Below are 11,381 nucleotides of genomic sequence, written 5' to 3'. Positions count from 1 at the left end.
GGAGCCACAAATCATATGACCGGAAGCAAGGACTTGGTGGTGGACGTGCACAAGATCCCATCTATTCCCACCAACGTCGAGTGGGGTGATGCCTCGTCTTCTAAGGTATTGGGTCTTGGCAAGGTTTTCATTTCTCATGATCTCACGATCGAGAAGGTCATGCTTGTTGAGTCCCTTGCATACAATCTACTTTCCATTTGTCAACTTGCACTCATGGGCTTTGCCACATTCTTTGATATTGATACCGTGGCCCTCTTGTGGAGCAAGACTCTTAAAGTAGCCTTTGTTGGGCATGTCGAGAACGGTCTTTATGTGATTAACTTTTCGGAGCGACCCACTAAGACCGCGACATGCCTAATGGCTAAAGTTGATGTGGGGTGGCTTTGGCACGTTTAGCCCACGTCAATATGAGATCTTTGCAAAGTCTTCTCAAGGGGGACCATGTCCGTGGACTAACAAATGTTAGTTTTGCCAAAGATCGTGCTTGCAGTGCTTGTATCGAAGGAAAGCTACATGAGAAGGCTCACCCTCCCACAACTATCATCTACTCGAAGAGACCCTTGGAGCTCCTTCACATGGATCTCTTTGGGCCTCCATCCTTTGATAGTCTTGGGGGTAGAAAATATTGCTTGGTGATTGTGGATGATTATTCAAGATATACTTGGGTATATTTCTTCAAGAGGAAGAGTGAGACCCAACAAACCGTCATCGCCTTTGCAAATGAAGCTCAGCGTCAACACGATGCAAAGATATTGACAATAAGAAGTGACAACGGCATCGAGTTCAAGAACTACACCTTGGATCAGTTTCTTAGTGATGAGGGGATCAAGCATCAATACTCTGCACCTTACACCCCTCAACAAAATGGTGTCGTGGAGAGGAAGAACCGGACGTTGATGGATGCGGCAAGGACCATGATGGCGGAGTTCAAGTCTCCTTACAACTTTTGAGCCGAAGCCATCAACACCGCATGTCATGCCTCCAATCGGCTCTATCTCCGCAAAGGCTTGAACAAGACTCCCTATGAAATACTCACCGGTAACAAGCCCAACCTCAAGTACTTCCGGGTGTTCGGGTGTAAGTGTTTCATTCTTAAGAAAGGTGTTCGTTTGTCTAAATTTGGGGCTAGAGATCATGAGGGCATATTTGTTGGTTATGCTACAAACTCTCATGCTTACCGTGTCCTCAACAAGTCTACAGGACTCATTGAGGAGACGTGTAACGTGGAGTTTGACGAGAATAACGGCTCCCAAGTGGAGAAAAGTGGTACTTGTGATGTAGGTGATGAAATTCCTCCCCAAGCCATAAGAATAATGGGTGTTGGTCATATCCTACCCATTGAGGAACCCCTTGTGGCCGAAGGAGAAGGACAATGCTCCACTCAAGTGGAGCCATCACCGACCCAAGACCCACACGCTTCCAAAGAACAAAGTGAAGGCCCTCAACCACGTGAACAAGATCAAGGGCAAGATCAACCTCAAGATGTTGGTGAACCACCAAGTGATGCCCAAGGTCAAGTTCTTCCTTTCGAGCAAGTTCAAGATCAAGAGCAAACTCAAGATCAAGAACAAGCTCAAGACGGTGCTCAAGATGATCAAGTTACCCCTCCTCTTTTCACACCCGAGGAGGAATTAGAGCGTCGTGCCGCGAAGATCGCTTCCAAGCTCACAACCAAAGGTCATCTCATGGAGAATGTGGTTGGAAGCCTAAGAAAGGGGGTAAGCACTCGTAGACAATTAGCAAACTATTGTGAACATCATGCGTTTGTTTCTTGTGTCGAACCCCAAAAGGTCTATGAGGCGCTCGAGGATCCGGATTGGCTCAATGCCATGCATGAAGAACTCAACAAGTTCGAGCACAACCAAGTTTGGAAATTAGTGCCAAGGCCAACCGGGAATCATAATGTCATTGGAACCAAGTGGATATTCAAGAACAAGCAAGATGCTCATGGAATCATTGTTCGCAACAAGGCTCGTTTGGTGGCACAAGGCTACTCCCAAGTCGAGGGTATCGACTACGGTGAAACCTTTGCTCCCGTTGCTCGCCTTGAATCTATTCGTTTGTTGATTGCTTATGCTTCTCATCATGATTTCAAGTTGCAACAAATGGATGTGAAGAGTGCTTTTCTTAATGGTCCCATTAATGAGTTGGTGTATGTCAAACAACCCCCAGGGTTCAAGGATCCCTATTTCCCTGATCATGTGTACCAATGCTACGTCTTGAGCTTGCGTTGGTCTTCCTTGAAGAGGAAAGGGTGATGCAGCAATAGTAGCATAAGTATTTCCCTCAGTTTTTGAGAACCAAGGTATCAATCCAGTAGGAGGCTCCTCAAAAGTTCCACGCACCTACACAAACAAACAAGAACTCGCATCCAACTCAATAAAGGGGTTGTCAATCCCTTCACGGCCACTTGCAAAAGTGAGATCTGATAAAGATAATATGATAAGATAAATATTTTTTGGTATTTTATAATATAGATTGGAAAAGTAAAGATGCAAATAAAAGTAGATTGAAAGCTTATATGATAAAAGATAGACCCGGGGGCCATAGGTTTCACTAGTGGCTTCTCTCAAGATAGCATAAGTATTACGGTGGGTGAACAAATTACTGTCGAGCAATTGATAGAAAAGCGAATAATTATGAGATTATCTAGGCATGATCATGTATATAGGCATCACGTCTGTGACAAGTAGACCGACTCCTGCTTGCATCTACTACTATTACTCCACACATCGACCGCTATACAGCATGCATCTAGAGTATTAAGTTCATAAAGAACGGAGTAACGCATTAAGAAGATGACATGATGTAGAGTGATAAACTCATGCAATATGATATAAACCCCATCTTTTTATCCTCGATGGCAATAATACAATATGTGCCTTGCTGCCCTGCTGTCACTGGGAAAGGACACCGCAAGATTGAACCCAAAGCTAAGCACTTCTCCCATTGCAAGAAAGATCAATCTAGTAGGCCAAACCAAACTGATAATTCGAAGAGACTTGCAAAGATAACTTAATCACACATAAAAGAATTCAGAGGAGATTCAAATATTTCTCATAGATAAACTTGATCATAAACCCACAATTCATCGGATCTCGACAAACACACCGCAAAAAGAGTTACATCGAATAGATCTCCAAGAAGATCAAGGAGAACATGGTATTGATATCCAAAAAGAGAGAAGAAGCCATCGAAGGTCTGTGGTAAACTACTCACAACTCATCGGAGAGGCTATGGTGTTGATGTAGAAGCCCTCCGTGGTTGATTCCCCTTCGGCGGAGCGCCGGCGAAGGCTCCAAGATGGGATCTCGCGGATACAGAAGGTTACGGTGGTGGAAATAGTTTTTCGTGGTCGCCTTTGATGTTCTCAGGGTACGTGGGTATATATAGGAGGAAGAAGTAGGTCGGTGGACGCCCGAGGGGCCCACGAGATAGGGGGCGCGCCCAGTAGGGGGGCGCGCCCTCCACCCTCGTGGCCGCCTCGATTGCTTCTTGACTTGCACTCCAAGTCCTCTGGATCACGTTCGTTCCAAAAATCACGCTCCCGAAGGTTTCATTCCGTTTGGACTCCGTTTGATATTCCTTTTCTTCGAAATACTGAAATAGGCAAAAACAGCAATACGGGCTGGGCCTCCAGTTAGTTGGTTAGTCCCAAAAATGATATAAATGTGTAAAGTAAAGCCCATAAACATCCAAAACGGGTAATATAATAGCATGGAACAATCAAAAATTATAGATACGTTGGAGACGTATCAAGCATCCCCAAGCTTAATTCCTGCTCGTCCTCAAGTAGGTAAATGATAAAAACAGAATTTTTGATGTGGAATGCTACCTAGCATAATTCTCAATGTAATTTTCTTTATTGTGGCATGAATGTTCAGATCCAAATGATTCAAAATAAAAGTTCATATTTACATAAGAAATAGTAATACTTCAAGCATACTAATCAAAGTAATCATGTCTTCTCAAAATAACATGGCTAAAGAAAGTTCATCCCTACAAAATCATATAGTTAGGCTACGCTTCATTTTCGTCACACAAAAATGCTCCCATCTTATACACCCCCGATGACAAGCCAAGCAATTGTTTCGTACTTAAATAATCTCAAACTTTTTCAACTTTCACGCAATACATGAGCGTGAGCCATGGATATAGCACTATGGGTGGAATAGAATATGATGATGGGGATTGTGTGGAGAAGACAAAAAAGGAGAAAGTCTCACATTGACGAGGATAATCAACGGGCTATGGAGATGCCCATCAATTGATGTCAACATGAGGAGTAGGGATTGCCATGCAACGGATGCACTAGAGCTATAAATGTATGAAAGCTCAACAAAAAGAAACTAGTGGGTGTGCATCCAACTTGCTTGCTCACGAAGACCTAGGGCATTTTGAGGAAGCCCATCGTAGGAATATACAAGCCAAGTTCTATAATGAAAAATTCCCACTAGTATATGAAAGTGATAACATATGAGACTTGCTATATGAAGAACATGGTGCTACTTTGAAGCACAAGTGTGTAAAAAGAGATAGTAACATTGCCCCCTTTTTATTTTTATTTTTTTCTTTTTTTTCTTTGGGCCTTTCTTTTTTTTTTCTTTTGGCCTTTTTTATTTTTTTCTTTGGCCTTTCTTTTTTTTGGCCTTTCTTTTTTTTATTTGGGGACAATGCTCTAATAATGATGATCATCACACTTTTATTTGTTTACAACTCATGAATTACAACTCAAAACTAGAACAAGATGTGACTCTATATGAATGGCTCCGGCGGTGTACCGGGATGGGCAATGAATCAAGAGTGACATGTATGAAAAATTATGCATGGTGGCTTTGCCACAAATACGATGTCAACTACATGATCATGCAAGGCAATATGACAATGATAATGTGTGTCATAATAATAAACGGAACGGTGGAAAAGTTGCATGGCAATATATCTCGGAATGGCTATGGAAATGCCATAATAGGTAGGTATGGTGGCTGTTTTGAGGAATATATAAGGAGGTTTATGTGTGATAGAGCGTATCGTATCACGGGGTTTGGATGCATCGGCGAAGTTTGCACCAACTCTCAAGGTGAGAAAGGGCAATGCACGGTACCGAAGAGGCTAGCAATGATGGAAGGGTGAGAGTGCGTATAATCCATGGACTCAACATTAGTCAAAAGAACTCATATACTTATTGCAAAAATCTACAAGTCATCAAAAACCAAGCACTACACGCATGCTCCAAGGGGGATAGATTGGTAGGAAAAGACCATCGCTCGTCCCCGACCGCCACTCATAAGGATGCACAATCTAAGAACACCTCATGTTTCAAATTTGTTACACAACTTTAACCATACGTGCATGCTACGGGACTTGCTAACTTCAACACAAGCATTCTTTAAATTCATAATCACCCAACTAGCATGACTCTAATATCACTACCTCCATATCTCAAAACAATTATCAAGTATCAAATTGATCATATCATCCAATTCACTTCCTATGATAGTTTTTATTATACCCAACTTGGATGCCCACCATTCTAGGACCAATTTTATAACCATAGAAAATACCATGCTGTTCTAAGAGACTCTCAAAATAATATAAGTGAAGCATGAGAGACTAGCAATTTCTACAAAATTAAGCCACCGCCGTGCTCTAAAAGATATAAGTGAAGCACTAGAGCAAAAACTATCTAGCTCAAAAGATATAAGTGAAGCACATAGAGTATTCTAATAAATTCCAATCAAATGGGTTTCTCCAAAAAGGTGTGTACAACAAGGACGATTGTGTTAAAATAAAAAGAAAAGACTAATATCATACAAGACGCTCCAAGCAAAACACATATCATGTGGCGAATAAAAATATAGCTCCAAGTAAAGTTACCGATAAACGAAGACGAAAGAGGGGATGCCTTCCGGGGGCATCCCCAAGCTTAGGCTTTTGGCTATTCTTGAATATCTTGGGGTGCCATGGGCATCCCCAAGCTTAGGCTTTTGCCACTCCTTATTCCATAGTCCATCAAATCTTTACCCAAAACTTGAAAACTTCACAACATAAAACTCAACAGGAAATCTCATAAGCTCCGTTAGTGAAAGAAAGCAAAACCACCACATAAGGTACTGTAATGAACTCATTATTTATTTATATTGGTGTTAAACCTACTGTATTTCAAGTTCTCTATGGTTCATACCACTTAATACTAGCCATAGATGCATCAAAATAAGCAAACAACACACGAAAAACAGAATCTGTCAAAAACAGAACAGTCTGTAGCAATCTGTAACTCCCGAATACTTCTGGAACTCTAAAAATCCTACCAAAACAGGAAGTCCTGGGCAATTTGTCTATTGATCTACATCAAAAAAATCAACACAAAAGCACGTTTCTGTGAATTAACAAAATTATTTTCGTGCGTGCACAGTTTCTGTTTTTCAGCAGAATCAAATTAACTATCACCATAGGTTATCCTATAGGTTCTACTTGGCACAAACACTAATTAAAACATAAAAACACATCTAAACAGAAGGTAGATGCAAAATTTATTACTAAACATAAACAAAAACAAAAAACACAAATAAAATTGGGTTGCCTCCCAACTAGCGCTATCGTTTAACGCCCCTAGCTAGGCATAAAAGCAAGGATAGATCTAAGTAGTGCCATCTTTGGCACTCAATTCATAAGTAGCTCACATGATAGATTCATAAGGTAATTTAACTTTCTTTCTTGGAAAGTGCTCCATGCCTTTCCTTAATGGAAATTGGAATCTAATATTCCCTTCCTTCATATCAATAATCGCACCAGTCGTTCTAAGGAAAGGTCTACCAAGAATAATAGGACAAGAAAGATTGCAATCTATATCAAGAACGATAAAATCTACGGGCACCAAATTCCTATTTGCAATAATGAGAACATCATTGATCCTTCCCATTGGCTTTTTAATGGTGGACTCCGCAAGGTGCAAATTTAAGGAGCAATCATCAAGATCATGGAAACCTAGAATATCACATAAAGTTTTCAGAATCGTGAAAACACTAGCACCCAAATCACACAAAGCATAACACTCATGATCTTTAATTTTAATCTTTATAGTAGGTTCCCACTCATCATTAAGTTTTCTAGGTATAGAAACTTCCAAATTAAGTTTTTCATCATAAAATTGCATCAAGGCATCAACAATATGTTTGGTAAAAGCTTTATTTTGACTATAAGCATGAGGAGAATTCACAACGGATTGCAACAAGGAAATACAACCTTATAAAGAACAATTATCATAATTAAATTCCTTGAAATCCAAGATAGTGGGTTCAATGCTATTTAAAGTTTTGACCTCTCCAATCCCACTTTTACCAAACTTAGCATCAAGATCTAAAAACTCCGAATCATTGGGACGCCTTTTAACTAAAGTTGACTCATATCCAGTCCCATCATTATTAAGATTCATATTGCAAAACAAAGATCTAATAGGGGACACATCAATAACTTTAAGATCTTCATCGTTATTTTCATGGAAACTAGAAGAACACGCCTTTACAAAGCAATCTTTCTTAGCACGCAATCTAGCGGTTCTTTCTTTGCACTCATCAATGGAAATTCTCATAGCTTTGAGAGACTCATTGATATCATGCTTAGGAGGAGTAGATCTAAGTTTCAAAGAATCAACATCAAGCGAAAGTCTATCAACGTTCCTAGCCAAATCATCAACTTTGAGCAATTTTTCTTCAAGCAAGGTATTAAAATTCTTTTGAGAGATCATAAATTCTTTCACACTATTCTTAAAATCAGAGGGCGTCTTATTAAAATTACCATAAGAATTATTGTAGGAATTTCCATAATTATTAGAGGAATTACTAGGGAACGGTCTAGGATTAAAGTTTCCTCTATAAGCATTGTTTCCAAAACTATTCCTACCAACAAAATTCACATCCATAGATTCATTATTATTCTCAATCAAAGTAGACAAAGGCATATCATTGGGATCAAGAGGAGCACTCTTAGGAGCAAACAATTTCATAAGTTCATCCATCTTTCCACTCAAAACATTAATTTCTTCTATAGCATGCACTTTTTTACTAGTAGATCTTTCGGTGTGCCATTGAGAATAATTAGCCATAATATTATCAAGGAGTTTTGTAGCTTCTCCTAAGGTGATTTCCATAAACGTGCCTCCCGCGGCCGAATCTAAAAGATTTCTAGAAGCAAAATTCAATCCGGCATAAAAATTTTGTATGATCATCCATAAATTCAAACCATGAGTAGGGCAATTGCGAATCATCAATTTCATTCTTTCCCGAGATTGGGCAACATGCTCATGATCAAGTTGTTTAAAATTCATAATATCGTTCCTAAGAGTGATGATCTTAGCGGGAGGAAAATACTTAGAGATAAAAGCATCTTTGCACTTGTTCCATGAATCAATGCTATTCTTAGGCAAAGATGAAAACCAAACTTTAGCACGATCTCTAAGTGAAAATGGAAATAACTTCAATTTAACAATATCATTATCCGTATCTTTCTTCTTTAGCATATCACACAAATCAACAAAGTTGTTTAGATGGGTAGCGGCATCTTCACTAGAAAGGCTGGCGAATTGATCTTTCATAACAAGATTCAGCAAAGCAGTATTGATTTCACAAGACTCGACATCATTAAGAGGAGCAACCGGAGTACTAAGGAAATCATTATTATTGGTATTGGAGAAATCACACAATTTGGTATTATCTTGCAGCATTGCGACAAGTAATCCAACACACAAGCAAATAGAAAGGCAAGCGAAAGAGAGAGAAGATTGGGAAAGAGAGGGCGAAAAAACGGCAAGGGTGAAGTGGGGGAGAGGAAAACGAAAGGCAAATGGCAAAGAATGTAAATGCGAGGGAGATGAGTTTGTGATGGGTACTTGGTATGTCTTGACTTGAGCGAAGACCTCCCCGGCAACGGCGCCAGAAATCCTTCTTGCTACGTCTTGAGCTTGCGTTGGTTTTCCTTGAAGAGGAAAGGGTGATGCAGCAATAGTAGCGTAAGTATTTCCCTCAGTTTTTGAGAACCAAGGTATCAATCCAGTAGGAGGCTCCTCAAAAGTCCCACGCACCTACACAAACAAACAAGAACTCACAACCAACGCAATAAAGGGGTTGTCAATCCCTTCACGGCCACTTGCGAAAGTGAGATCTGATAGAGATAATATGATAAGATAAATATATTTTTGGTATTTTATAATATAGATTGGAAAAGTAAAGATGCAAATAAAAGTAGATTGAAAGCTTATATGATAAAAGATAGACCCGGGGGCCATAGGTTTCACTAGTGGCTTCTCTCAAGATAGCATAAGTATTACGGTGGGTGAACAAATTACTGTCGAGCAATTGATAGAAAAGCGAATAATTATGAGATTATCTAGGCATGATCATGTATATAGGCATCACGTCCGTGACAAGTAGACCGACTCCTGCCTACATCTACTACTATTGCTCCACACATCGACCGCTATCCAGCATGCATCTAGAGTATTAAGTTCATAAAGAACGGAGTAACGCATTAAGAAAGATGAGATGATGTAGAGGGATAAACTCATGCAATATGATATAAACCCCATCTTTTTATCCTCGATGGAAACAATACAATACGTGCCTTGCTGCCCCTGCTGTCACTGGGAAAGGACACCGCAAAATTGAACCCAAAGCTAAGCACGACATGCTCAAGAGATTCAAGCTAAGTTATGTCAAGCCGGCCTCCACTCCAATGCCCGTTAAATGCCAACTTGACATTGATCCCAATGGTAAAGCGGTGGATCAAAAGGTATATCGCTCCATGATTGGATCCTTGCTTTACCTTTTTGCATCTAGACCGGATATCATGTTGAGTGTGGGAATTTGTGCACGGTTTCAAACCGCACCTAAGGAAAGCCACTTTGTGGCGGTCAAGCGAATCTTTCGATATTTGGCTCATACCCAAACTTTGGCCTATGGTACCCAAGGGGAGCCAACTTTGATCTTTTGGGCTATACAGATTCAGATTGGGCGGGAGACAAAGTGGATAGGAAGTCCACCTCCGGAGGGTGCCAATTGCTTAGTTACTCCTTAGTGAGTTGGTCTTCTAAGAAGCAAATTTGTGCATCTCTCTCGTCCACCGAAGCGGAGTATGTGGCTGCCGGTAGTTGTTGTGCTCAACTTCTATGGATGAGGCAAAGTTTGAAGGATTACGGTGTCACTTGTGACGAAGTGCCTCTTTGGTGTGACAATGAAAGTGCCATCAAGATCTCTCTCAACCCGGTGCAACACTTCAAGATGAAGCATATTGAGATTCAGTATCACTTCATCTGGGATCACATTAGGCAAGGGGAGATCAAGCTCAAGTATGGCAACACTCATGATAACCTTGCAGATATTTTCACGAAGCCCTTGGATGAAGCAAGATTTTGCGAGTTGAGGCATGAGCTAAATATCATTGATTCGAGCAATGTGGCTTGAACTCTTGCACACCCCACCACACTCTTCATGATGTCTTGTTTAGGTGTAGGCATGGACATAGGGGGAGTGTTGTTCTCTCAATGAACTCTCCCTCCCCCCATTATGCATAAATTGATCGAGTCTTTCACATTAGCCATTTTCGATGGTACTTGTGCTTCAAAGACGAGTTATGGTCATGGGCCCAAGGATAATTCTTCGCGGTGCCATACCATTTGCTCAAACATAGGTGGCCTCGGCCACCGCCCTCTCTTCTCGAGAGTTTGTCTGTGTGTTGTTTCTTGTTGCTTGTGCTTCTCTCTTTTGAGTGGTTGTGTTTTGGTGTGGTCGTGTTCGGGTTTGTCTTGGCTTGTCTTGTGTCTTTTGTGTTATTTTTCTCTCGCGAGTCGTGCGTAAGCCATCTTTTCCCCTTGTTCCTGCTTTGGGGCGTCTGAGCGGTACTACCGCGGCGGCAGAGCAGTACTACCTCTTATAAGCGGTACTACGGCCCTGCCGACACAGTACTACCGCGGAGCGGTACGGCTGGGCATGTTGTGCTTCAGATCTGCACCAAAGCAGTACTACCGCGCCTTGCGCGGTACTACCGCTTATGTCTAGCTGTGTGGGGTATGTATCAGGCAGGGGGAGTTTCCACTCCCCCATACCCGTTCAGTTTGCCCCATCTCCTCGTCCTCTCCTCTCTCGGGTGACTCCCCAAGCACCGGAGTCCGCCGTCGGGCCGCTGGATCCAGGCCGTCTCCCTTGATTCCATCTGGTGGGATCCTTCCCCACCCTCTCCTCTTGCCATGGATGCCGGTATTGCCTCCGTTCTTCTCTCCCTTGGTTCTCTTTCTTGAATCTAGGTTTTGGGCTATACTTGTTGCATCCCTCGATTTAGTTGTGGAATCGAGGCTTAGGAAGGACTTGGGAGACTGGTAGACTAGGTTG

The sequence above is a fragment of the Aegilops tauschii genome, chromosome 5 (genome assembly GCF_002575655.3).
Source record: "Aegilops tauschii subsp. strangulata cultivar AL8/78 chromosome 5, Aet v6.0, whole genome shotgun sequence".
Classification (NCBI taxonomy): domain Eukaryota; kingdom Viridiplantae; phylum Streptophyta; class Magnoliopsida; order Poales; family Poaceae; genus Aegilops; species Aegilops tauschii.
Note: the sequence above shows the minus strand (reverse complement) of the source record.